A 13,095-nucleotide genomic window follows, 5' to 3' on the forward strand; every position below is an offset into this window, starting at 1 on the left:
GAGCAGATAGGTGGGGAAGGAATACAATCGTGCTCTTTAGACTCTGCTGTTCAGGCATAAAATCAGATTTTAGAGGCAAAAGTCAGCAGCCCACAGAGCTGGAATCGTGGAGCATGGAAGGATTCTGAGATTCTGACACTGGGCTCTAACAGCAGCTGCCCATGGCAGAACTGCTCCTTATTTGCTGAACATAATGTTTGGCTCCAACACAGCCTGTTTTCCTCGTTGCCAGCCATTTGTGAGCCTGACTCAGGCTCCCAGACACATTATCCAGAAGCAGATAGGAAGGGGAATAGGAATAGATTATGCATTCATTACCCAGAAGTAGCCTCCAGATACATTTGCACATTTGTCTGCTGCTCAGTTGTTTGCAAATGGTTCCTGGTGGCTGATGCTGTGTTTGCTCAGTCACCCGGGGCTGGAAGTTCCCAATCTTCTCTCCCAGGCAGGCTGGACCAGTGTTTTTTTATAAATCTCTGCTTTCACCTACAGGAGATGAAGTTTCCACCTAGAAGTTCATACCTTGTGTTGAGATGGTTTTGAAAAAGGAGGCAGAAATAGCTGTGAACAGTTTTTGCTCATTTCAAAGCATAAACCCTGTGAAATTGTGAAATTGCATTAAAAACAATATTGTGAAATTCAGAATAAAAACTGAAACTGTGCCTCAGCTCTGGGACTCTTGGGCTGTTCCCCTGCCCTGACCCATGCAGGTACAAATGGAGATGTCAGGAGGAAAAATGCTCAGGAATGTTCCTGTGTGCTGGGGGAATTTGCGTCCCTGGAGCTGAGTGTGTTTGGGGGATGTTCTCCCCACTCTTCTGCCAGAGCCTGGGTGAGTTTGGGAGCTGTGGGAAAAGGTTTGAATGAATTCCTGCAGTGGGGCAGGGTAGGGCTGGGACCACTCTGGGCTCCCAGCCTCAGCAGGACAGACAGACTGAGCAGGGACAGAGATGCACCTTCAAGGGAGGGTGAAGGGCCAGGACTGCCTTGCCCTGATGACCCCACGCTGGATTTATCCCTGTAAATATAAGATTGTTTACTCCCAATAAACTCTTTTGCATACACAGGACTCAGCCTGTCTCTGTTCCCATTCTGCCCTTCTGCCTCTCTGCTGGATTTGCCTTTCCCAGCTGGGACCAGGGGAGGTGTTGGCTGGAATCTGGTGCTGATCCAGCATGGATAAAAGCTGCATTTACAACACAAATGTTCATCTTCTCATCCTTTATGCAGAGGAACCCAGGACTGCCAACCAGAGCCTGGTTTTGGGTGGTTCACAGCATCACAGAATTTTTAGGTTGGAAGAGACCTTTAAGATCATCGAGTCCAACCCATGTTCTAACACCTCAGCTAGATCATGGCACCAAGTGCCGCATCCAGTCTTTTTTTAAACACATCCAGGGATGGTGACTCCACCACCTCCCTGGGCAGATGATTCCAGTATTTGACCACTCTGTGAAAAACTTCCTCCTTAATTCTAGCCTGTATCTCCCTTGGCACAGCTTGAGACTGTGTGTTGTAGGTTTGCTTTGGGGCTTTTACCCTTCAGGTCACTCTGCAGCTCTGTTGGAGAAAGTCCTGCCCCAGGAATGAACCCTGGGTGGGAGCTGGTGGTGTGGAGAGCCCAGGGCCCTCCAGTCTGCAGTGGTGTGGAGCCCAGAGCCCTGAGGAGTGAAACCCAAAGCTGCTCCTGCAAGGACTCACCCTCCCCTTGACACTTGGGGTGACAATGTCCAGGGTGGGGGACACAGCCAGGGGTGCCAGGGGGCACCTGCAGCCCCTGAGGGTTTGGGATCTGCAGCCCTGGACACACATTCCCCTGGGCAGGAGAGGGGGGACAGCAGGGAGAGGCTGTGCTGAGCTGTCACAAGACACAAGGAATGCTCTGCACAGGAATTCCCAAAATCCCCCTCAGGTGCTGGGACCAGCAGTGCCTCTGACCCCAAACCAGCACAGCCACTGCACTGAGCTGGGATATTTGGTCCAAAAGAAGACACAAGCCCCAAAATACCCCAAAACCCCCAAGAGCCAGCACTTCATGGATGTGCAGGTCACAATGTGCAGCTTCCCCTGAGGGGAACAGGGGAAGTCACCACCTGTGGCTTCAGCTGGGGCCCAAGGCTGTGGGGGCTGCTGGCTCTGCTCAAAATAGACTCTGTGGGCTGCACCCCAAACCACACTTTTGTCAGAAACTTCCTTTTCAGCTTGAATTTCAGTTTGCAGCCCTTTCACAGTGAGTCAGTGAAAGCCTTGGTCACCCTGGAGCTGCTCACAGGAGGGCTCAGGGAGGCTTTAAACCATCAAATTTGGGCCATCCATGGATTAACCTTCCTGCAGGGTCTGTTTCCATCAGGTCCCAAGGATTTCATCAGGATGGAGCCCTGGGATTCCACTCTGGGCTCTCACCCTTGCAGAGCAGAGCTCAGTGAAGGTGGAGCAGTTTCACAGGCTGGGCTTGGATCTGCTGGAGTCCAGACCCTGGAGATCATCTTCTGAACACCTCAGCAAAGCCCTCTCAGCTTTTCCTTTGGCCTAGGGAGGCATTTCCAGAAATTCCCATTTCCTGACCCACCACATGGTGTTTGTTTGGGGCACTTGGTGTCACCTGGAGACACAGCCCTGCATCCACAGCTCACGGTGCCACCACTGCAGCTTGTCCTGGGCCAGCTGCAGCTGAGCTCAAGCCAGGCAAGCCCCTGTGGGTGTCAAACTCTGCACAGCTGCTCACATTTATTGGTGTCTGCAGCACCTGGCAGCCCTGAGTGCCCAGCTCTGTGAGCAGCACACCTGCTGGTGCTCCTCTGCAGGGGGATAGAAGATAAAAAAATAAAGATAGTGTGGAAAGGAATCTCACCCCTAAGGAGTTACAGCTGGGCCAATTCTCAAAGATTAGGAGCAGACCTGACTTTAACAGGCCACAGCTGTGACCAGTGAGAAGAAGAGTGCTAGAAAAGAGTGGGGTGGGGTTGGGAAGGGAACTGGAGTCACTTGGCTGCTCTGTGAAGAAGAAAGAGTCAGTGCTCTGAGGAGCTGCCCACGAGAAACACCAGAAGGTGTGGAGCTTTTGCAATAAGGAGACAGCAGTGTGACAGCCCTGCAATGAGGTGACAAGGCTCTGCAGGTTGGGAAGCAGCATCACCCCAGCCCTGCTGAGCTCTGCTCCCCTCTGTGCCTGGACCCAAACAACCCCTGCACCTCCATCCTCACCTGTGCTCAGCTCATGGTGTCTCCAAGCCCAGAGGTTCCTGGTTTTGGGGGTATTTTGAGCAAAACCCAGCTGTTTTGGTAAAGCAGCTGCTGCTGTTGCTGCCTGCAGTTTGACTGCTGCAATCTCCCATGCCCTGCACAGCCAGGGGCCCCAGAGCCTCTTCCTGCCCATCCCTTCCTGCCTGGGCACTCTGAAGGAGCTGCTGCCGCTCTGCCAGCGCCTGCCTCAGCCTGGAGGACAGGGTAAGTGTCCCTGGGGCTCTGTGTGTGCTTTGCTCACGTCCTGCCTCAACAGGAATCGTTTCTAGAGGCAAAGCTTTCCGTGGGTGCCACCCCAAGGCGGCTGGGTTTGTAAGGGCTGCAGCAGGGGAAGGGGTTTTACATAAAGGGTGGGAGAATCTCTGTCCTGCTCTGAGCTGGAGGGTTGGATGAGGGTCCCAATTCCTCCCCTTCACATCCTGATCAGCTCTGATTAAACAATCACAGCATTCCTGACTGGTTTGGGTTGGAAGGGACCTTAAAGCTCCTGTTCCACCCCTGCCATGGGCAGGGACACCTTGCACTCTCCCAGGTTGCTCCAAGCCCTGTTCCAGCCTGGTCTTGGACACTTCCAGGGATCCTGGGGCATTTCTCCAGGCAAGTTTGTGGCTAATGGTTTGGGGCTTCCCCTCCAAGTTAAACAAAAAGTAACTTTTTTTTTTCTGCTTTGCCTTGTTAAGTTAAATCCCATTTCAAATTCTGTAGTCATTCCTAGGTGTTTTCATCCTACCACTCAAAATTCTTCCTCTCACTCAGAGTACAGATCCTCTGCCTCTTGCATTAGGAAATTACTGCATCTGTTAAAGCTTGCTTTGTACAGAGGGGGCATTGAAGCCAGGCTATGGCTGTGGGGGGACATAAAGCCCATGACTTTGGGGGTTTTTGTCACCCTGAGCTGGTTGCTGTCACAGTTTTGGGTAGAAAAGCAAGGACCCACTTGTTGCCAGCTCTCTGCTGTGAGCTGGGATTCTGCACCTTTGTGGATGATGGGGCCAGAAGGCAGCAACAAAACATTTTGAAAAAGCCCTTGATTTAGAAAGGTTCATTTTTTGGAAGGGCAGTGAAAGACAGAGGAAAGCAAAGGGTTAAAGGCTGCCTGTGTTAGGAGCCACTGTCCTTAGCAAACGATAATCAGCATTGCCTGAGCCTCTGGGCTCCCAGATTTACCAAAGTGGGGGTGAAAGCTGCACTGAGGAAATGCCACCCTGCTGGGGACAAAGGGGCTCCCAGCACCCCCTGGGCTGCTCCAGCCACGTTCTGTCACCAAAACCAGGAGCACAAGGACGGGGCAGGTTCATTTTGGGTACCTCTGGCTGCCCAAACCAGGAGAGAGCAGAGGTGCCCCTGTCTGAAAACAGGGCAGAGTGAAATGTCCTCAGGCTGTTCCCTGCTGGGAATGTGCCCCTGTCCTGGTTTGGAAAGACAGGTGCCTGCTAAAGGAGACAGGAGCCTCCCCTGAAATGGAGAATGCAAAGCCTCCCCACCCCTCCAAATTGCTATGAATTTTAAATTAAGGGGCTCTCAGGCAAAAATATGGGAGCAGGAAATAACAGTTCTTTGATAGGGAAGGGAAAAAATAAAAGGATAAAATAAACCAATGCAATACACTAGAACAGCACTGACAGAGTCAGAACTCAACCTGACACCCTGTGGGTCAGGGTGTTGGTAGCAGTCCAGTTGGAAAAGGGGCTGCAGCCCTCCTGGAGTGTCAGGCGTGGTTCTGTTGGAGCAGGGGGTCCTGTAGGAAAGGGGTGAATTCTTCCTCCGCAGATCTGTGGAAGCAGAAGCAGCTGCTGTTCCTCTGGGGAGTCCAGTAGAGAAGAGCTGTGCTGGTGTGTCAGAATCTCCAGATTATATCTGGGTAGGAATGCTTGGCTCCTCCCCCTGGGCGGAGCATCTCACAATGGGATGTTATAGTTCTTATCAGCCATGCAGTGACATTCAACAGCCCCTTATCAGCAGATGTCCCCTGTTGAGGGACCTTGATTATGATCACTCAGGGAGAGAGATAAGGAGAATTGCCCACTTGACACCAGACACTGCCATACAGATGGCAATAGAATACATCTTGCTTTGCAGTCTGGAACATCCCTCATCCCTGGGGCTGTGGTGCAGGGCAGGCTGCGAGCCCCAGCCCCACAGAGCGTTTTGGGGAGGGGCTGGGCTGTGCCACAGCGGGCAGCAATGGGCACAGGGGCCAGGGTGTCAATCCAAGTGCTTAAACACAACCACAGAGTGATTTCAGCATCAGCCACAGGTGAAGGCGAGGCTGCCAAGTGGCCAGGGAGGGGTTTCACAGCTGGGCTGAGAAATCTGCCTCCCCAAGAGGGGCAGCTGGGTCCGTGCCAGCCTCCCTGCTCACCCTCTGCCCTGCTGCCAGCCTGGCACAGCCTGGTCCCCCTGGGTTAGGGGTGCAGAGAGCAGCTTGGGGGATGCTGTGCCCCCAGCCAGCCCCCCCAGCTGCTGGTGCAGACACTTTGGGAGCCAAGTTCAGCTCTTTGATCATCCTCCCTCAGCAGTGAGTGCTGCTCCTGTGCAGCCCTTTCTCCTTCCTTTGGGGCACAATCCCTGTGCTCTTGGGTGGGGCAGCCTCACCTCCAGTGCTGGGGGCAGTTTGGGGCACCACAAGAGAGGAAAGATTTTAGAATATTGTAAGAAAGATGTTGAACCATCAGAGAGGGTCTAAAGGAGGCGGTGAAGTGCCTTGAGGGGAGACAGCACAGGGACAATTTCCTCACGAGAGGAAGAGGAGAGGCAGGCACTGAGCTCTGCTCTGGGCCAGGGCAGCTCAGGCTGGAGCTCAGGGAAAGGTTCTTCCCCCAGAGGGTGCTGGCACTGCCCAGGCTGCCCAGGGAATGGGCACGGCCCCGAGGCTGCCAGAGCTCCAGGAGCCTTTGGACAGCGCTGCCAGGGATGCCCAGGGTGGGCTGGGTGGGGGTCTGGGCAGGGACAGGGGCTGCCCTGGGGGATCCCTGTGGGTCCCTCCAGCTCAGGACATTCTGTGATGCCAAGCTGAGCACAGCAGGTTTGACAGTGTCCCACCAGTTTTGTATTTGCACATGAAAAGCAAAATTCAAGATTTGGCCCCTTGCAGCTGCCAGGAGTCCTGTGCAGGCAGAGTGACCGGCTTGGCCACAGATCCTGGGATCAGGGGTTTTGGAGAGATGATGAATGCATTCCTGGTGCTCTCTCCTGCCTGCTGTGACCTCCTGCTGTCCTGTGGGGGCCTGGGCCATGTCCTGGCCCCTCTGGCACTGAGCCATTGCCCCCAGCATGAGCGGGGGGCTCCCCCTGGCATTGCCCCCCTGAGCTCTGTGCTTGCTGATGACAGCTCTGAGCAGCTCTGTGCTCATTCCACACCTGCCAGGCACCAGCTGAGGGGGACAGGCCAGGAGCAAAGCCAGACCCTCCTGGGAGATCTCTTGGGCACCTGATGGAGATCCAACCCCGAGGTTCCTCTGCTGCTCTGTGCCAGAGCTCCTGGCAGCAGCACTGGGGTTCCTCTCTGCTCCCCCAGTGCCACTGGGGCTGCTCCTGTGGGCAGGGACTCTGACCAAGCTCCTCCTGTACTGGAGGCTGGATCTCCACATGTAGGACATTATTTTACACTGCTGAAGACCCAGACCTTGTGGGATGCGAGGGTGAGCGGGGGAAGAATTTGCAATTAAAGCCATAAATCAAGGGAGGGTCCTGCAAAAATTGCCATGGATCTCCTGCCTGTGGATATTTTGTGTTCTTTCTCTTCCCCCAGGAGGAGGGTGTGTGCAGTGTGAACCCAGCACCCCAACACCAGGGAAGATCCCCACGTTCAGATCCCTGGCTGTCCCTTGGCCACCCAGAGCAGCTGAGGCTGCAGGGATCCAAACTGGGAGAGAAGGGGATGAAATGAGGACTAGAACAGGAGATAGAGAGAGGAAATACTCCCTAGGCAAGGCAACAGCTTGGAAATTGGGGTTGATTTTTAGGATTTGCTGTAAGCTCAACCCATGAGGATCCACATTTCACTTCTCCATCCCTCAAATCTGAATTATCCTTCCCATCTTGCCTCTTTCAATGGAAATCCTGCAGTTAACAGAGCAACTGGGATTTGCTTTTTGCATCAGCAGAGCTGGGCACAGAGAGCTGGCTGTGCTCTGGGTGTCTGTGGATGCTGCAGTGAGAGGAGGGGAGGAAGCAATTCCTCATCTCCCCAGAGGAGCTGGGCAATGCTGGGATTTTCATCAAGGTTTTTGTTCCCAGAGCCCCATTTTGGGTTTGGGGTCTGCTCTAAGGTAACCCCACCAATAACCTGCTTATCCCAGAGCCTGCTATCGAGGGCAGGGCAGCAGTGACTGATGGCTGACTTGTTTTCTAACTTGGCTCCTCTGTACTAATTAATTCCTTGATTAATCCCCACCTGCCTGCCTCGCTGGGGTTGCTGTGAAGCTTAATTGAATTTGTGTCTCTCATGCACCTGGCAAGCTCAGAGGGGCTGTTCCCTGCTACAGAACACTCCTGTTGGATAAATCCTGTCACCAGCAAACTGCACCTTGGGTCTGGGCTCTTTCTGAGGTGAGGAAGTACTTTTGGATTAGTGATTTGATGAATGGATAAGAGGACATTTGTACTTATCTGTGGGGAAAGTTTCTGTCCCTGTGCCCACATTTGCTGAAGTGGCAGCAAACAAATGAAGCCTCAAATTTCAACATTCAGCTGGGCAAGAGATGGGGAGGAACTGAACCAGGATAATCCCTTTTTATTCCACCAGGGAGCATAACTCTAATGATTTTGGTACTGAGCACTGCAGCTCAGGAGTCACTTTTTGATTCTTAGCTAACTGTTCTTTAGGGGTTCCCTTGGGCCAGGCAGCTCTGAAACCCAGAATCGTTCCCAGGCATGGCAAATAACAAGGAATTAAAACATCTACAGTCCTGCAAGCAGTGCTAGCTCAGGCCACATTTAAACCCCAAACCTACCCTAAGCACCCTCCAAACCCTGCTGTTTCTCCTCAGCTGGAGCAGTAACTCCAGGAAAATCCTTCCATTCCAGACATGTTTGATTTAAAGGAGTTTTTGGCAATATGGTCCCTATTAACTCAGAGGAAAATGGTTTGGAGCTTGCAGTGTTTTAAGGTGATTTCTTTATGCCTTTCTGAGATGGATTTGTGTTTATAAGGAGTGTGACCAGCCCATTCCTTGGCTAATCCAGATTACCACTGCTGGTGGGGAGTTAGGAGCATATCCTAGAGGCAGAGCTCAGGGTTCCAGCAGGAAATTACAGGTGCAAACGCTTCCTGCTGCACATTCCCTGGCTTTCCCACAGCCCTTCCTGCCCAGAACCATCAGCTATTTGCATATCAGCCCCGCTAATGAGCCCTGGGAGGCTTTTCCTGATGTCAGAGCCCGCGGTCACTGCGGGAGGAGGCTCGGGGCTGCTGCCCTGGGGCCGGGGATGCCCCGGGTGGGGGCTCGGGGTCGGTCCCAGCCTGGCTGTGGGATGCCAGCCGTGCCAGCCTGGCCTGTGTGGGCAGCCTGACACTCCTGCCCAGCAGGAACCGTGGCCATTGACCGTCATTTTTAGGGGGTGACTTGCAGAGGAGCTTCCTGTTGCTGAGCTGGCAGAGCCTCAGCAGAGCAGGGATGATGTGCCCTGCCAGAACTCACCCCAGGCTCTGGGAAACGAACCTGTGGAACATTTTTAAAGTTTGGTGGGAGGTTTATAGAGTGTGTATTTTGTTGGGATAACAAATACTGACTTAGAAATGCCTCTCAGCTGCCCCATCTCTAGGTCAGAAAAGAGCATAATGTATATATTTATTATATGTATATATAACACCACAGGATGCTGCCCTGCCTGGGGGCTCTTGGGAAAGATTTATTCCTGCTGCACAGAGCTGTGGAGGTGGAAGGGACCTCATGAGGCCACTCCTGCTCAAGCAGGGTCAGCCAGAGAGGATTGTCACGTCCAGGTGGCTTTTGAGCATCTCCAAGGATGGAGCATCACCTCCCTCAGCCCCCAGGCAGCCCCTGCCTGCTCAGGTGCCATCATCACCTTTGCTGGTGGCTCATGTTCAGCTCAGTGTCCTCTAGGACCCCCAGGTTCTTTCCTGCCTTTCCCTGGTCCCTCTCTGAAGCAGAACTTTTTATTTCCTCGCTGTTGAACTTTATGAAATTCCTGCCTCCCCCTTCCCAGCCTGTCCAGGTCCCTCTGGCACATTACCCATCCCTCCCAGTTTGGTGCCAACAGCAAAATTGTCAAAAGGCCATGCTGCCCCATCCCCCAGACCACTAAATGTTAATCAGGACTGGAGCCAGGATTAACCCCTGGGACACAGGATCAGCCACTGGCTGCCAACTAAATTTTCATGCCACCCAACCACTCCCCCAGTTTTCAATCCACTCACTCTCTGCTCCTCCAGCCCCAACAGCTCAGACCACAAGAGTCAGGGCTCCAATCACCAAATCACTTCTGCAGTGTTGGAGGGGATGAGCTGCATTTTCAAGTTCATTTTGCACCCAAAACAGCTGGAAAATGGATGTGGGACAATCTGCAGGTCAGTCAATCATCAAGGGTGACTTGCAGGGAGCAGAGGCTGGAAACTGAAAGGCCACATCCCCTGTGACCTGCCAAGCAGGACCTTGGTGGCTTTTCCTGCTCTGAGCACAAACAAAAGCAGTTTTTAAAGCTCCTGTGCTGGCAAGAGGCCACTGGAGTCTGCCAGCACCTCCAGAGCTGCTTGCTGATGGAGGTGGGAGCAGGACAAATATTTACAGGATGGATTTGTATGAAAAGGTGCCTTTGGATGTCCCAGGCATGAGTTTCAGATAAAACCCTCCATATTCATAGAAATCTGCCCCTGTGTTCAGCCCCATGCTGAGCTGGCTTGTCAGCTGGGGTCAGTCCCCCCAAAACCAGCAGAAACTATCCCAAATCCATTTCTGCTGGAAATGGGGTGAGCAGTGGCTGCTCTGCACCTCAGTTCACCTCCAGAAGGTCACAATGTCCATCTGCTCCTGCACCTCCCTGCCCCAAGGGGGTACCAGCCTTTCCAAGCCCAGCTAAAAAAATGATGAGCCAAGAAAATCAGTGAGATTGTCACCCAGGGGATGTCCAGAGAAACTTCTCACAGAATCACAGAATCACTGGGGTGGAAGAGACCTTCAAATCATCGAGTCCAACCCAGCCCCAACAGCTCAACTCACCCCTGGCACCCAGTGCCACATCCAGGCTTTGTTCAACACACCCAGGGATGGGGACTCCACCACCTCCCTGGGCAGAACATTCCAGAACTTCATCGCTCTTTGTCTCCTCCTGCACCTCCTCCAGCTGGCTGGCAAGGGCCCATCCTTGTGCCTCAGTTTCCCCCCAAACTCTGCTGTTTCTCCTCAGCTGGAGCAGTAACTCCAGGAAAATCCTTCCATTCCAGACATGTTTGATTTAAAGGAGTGTTTGGGAATATGGTCCTATTAACTGAGAGGAAAATGGTTTGGAGCTTGCAGTGTTTTAAGGTGATTTCCTAATGCCTTTCTGAGATGGATTTGTGCTTGTAAGGAGCATGACCAGCCCATTCCTTGCTTAATCCAGATTACCACTGCTGGTGGGGAGTTAGGAGCAGACCCTAGAGCCAGAGCTGAGGGCTCCAGCAGGAAATTATAGGTACAAATGCTTCCTCCTGCACATTCCCTGGCTTTCCCAGAGCCTCTGCTGGAGCTCATCCCCATCCTGAGCAGGGGCAGCTGCACCAGGGCTGGGGGTCTGATCCACCCCTGGACCATGGCACAGAGGGTGAGCACAGCTGAGCTGGGAGGTGTCCTGGGGGGGAGCAGCCCTGGCCAGCCCCAGGGTGCTGCTGGAGCCTTGCTGGGAGCTCTGGGACCTGCCTGGAAAGGGCCAAACTCGGGGTTATTTTGCCTTTCTGCAAGGGGAGTGATGGGGTACCTGTTGCTGATTTCCTTCTAAGACTTTGACTCAGCCCTCCCTGGGGGCTCCCCTGTTGGGGGAGACCCTCCTGGAGTGGTCTTGTGTCAGGAAAGAGAGACCCCCTGGATCTTTTTGGTCTTCAGGTTCTTGTTTATTGTTATCTTATCTAGAGTTTTGCACGCTGTCCACACCAGGCTCAGCACGCTGGAAAAGCACCACAAAACTGCCAACAATCTCTTGTTCCAAGGTCTTTTAAAGCTAAACTATCCAATTAGAACTGACACCTAGATTATTTCCCCTTTTAACCCAATAACTGACCCCCAAAATCCTGCAATGTGGACTTTTCCACCCCGTTACAAAATGCCACCCAAACCCAAGAAGAAGGAGAAACCCAAGAAGACGCCCTGTGCCCCCCATCTTGCTTCCATCCACTACATTCTAAACATCCCAAAACCTAAAGGGAGTGATGGGGGCAGGGTGCCCAGAGGGGCTGGCAGTGTCCCAGCAGCAGCTCCAGGGCCAGCACAGGCACTGCTCCCTGGCTCCAGCCCTGTTATTCTTCCAGGTCCCCCCCAGGTGAGGCAGGTGGTGCCACCAGGGGTGGGGAGTGGTTTTGTTAGAGATGCATAGTGAGATGATTGGCTCTCACAATTAAAATATAACTGTTGTGTGAATATTAAGAGAAGTATGGTTATGTTATTGTGGTTTAGATGTCCTCTGCTCTCCCCACAGTTCCCTTTCTCCCCTGCATTGTGCCCATCAGACAGCCTGGGCTGTCCAGGACAGGTACAAAGGAGCTGCACAGGTGTCCCTTGCGTGGGGCAGTGGGGAATGGAAAAGCTCAGGGGGTGGGCATGGCAACACCTGACCCCAATGCAGTGAGGAGAAAGCAGTCTGCACTGATAAATGGCACAGAAGAGCTGACTGATGGAGTCTGGGAAGGGCCAGGCCTGGCTGGTGCAGCCCCAGGGGTATCAAAGCCTGAGCATCCATCCTGAAGGTGAACTGGCCATGTGGTGTCCATGAGGGCAGTTCCCAGCACTGCAGCTTTTCCCTCATGTAGCCCTTTGCTGTATTTTTGTCAAGGTTTAATAAACCTTTTTAAATGTTCAAAGTGAGCAGTTGTCTCTCACAGGATCACCGTGGGAGGCTCCTGATGAAGGGAGTCATGTGCTCTGATTCTATGGTTTAGAAAGGTGAACAATTGTTTTATTAAAACTATTTTACACTAATACTATATGTAAACTATTCTAAAGAGATTCTATTCTATTCTATTCTATTCTATTCTATTCTATTCTATTCTATTCTATTCTATTCTATTCGATTCCATTCCATTCCATTCCATTCCATTCCATTCCATTCCATTCCATTCCATTCCATTCCATTCCATTCCATTCCATTCCATTCCATCCCATTCCATCCCATTCCATCCCATTCCATCCCAAAGATACTAAAGAAAAACTTTAGTGACCATCTAAGATGACTAAACCACAACTTTGACTTAATTAACTAAAGAAACAAAACAATCTTCACCAGTTTCCAATAATGAAATCACTTTTTAATAAAAAACCTCTGTAACGCTTTCCAGAAGTGTAAAACAACAAGAGCAATGAATAAAAATAAGAATTGTTTTCTTCTCGGAAGTTTCTCGTTACCTTTCCCAGGAAAAATGCTGGGAGAGGGAATGATGTCCCTCTCTGTTCAGGGAATGTGGGGGCAGCTGGGTGAGGGACCAGGAGCAGGCTCCTGCCCAGGGCTGCCCCCGGGGTTGGGAGAGCCTGGGCTGGCTCCTCCCTGCTGTGCCCGGGCGTGGTGGCACCCCGGGATGCCCAGGGTGGGCAGTGTCCCTGGGGCTGATGGAGGGATGCCATTCCTGGCTGGAGCTCCCGTGGCTGGCACAGCACAATTCCCGGGGTTATGGCTCCTTTTCCTGCCCTCTCCCAGGGGCTGCCC

This window comes from Fringilla coelebs (assembly GCF_963513975.1).
Source record: "Fringilla coelebs genome assembly, chromosome: 21".
In the NCBI taxonomy this organism is placed as follows: Eukaryota; Metazoa; Chordata; class Aves; order Passeriformes; family Fringillidae; genus Fringilla; species Fringilla coelebs.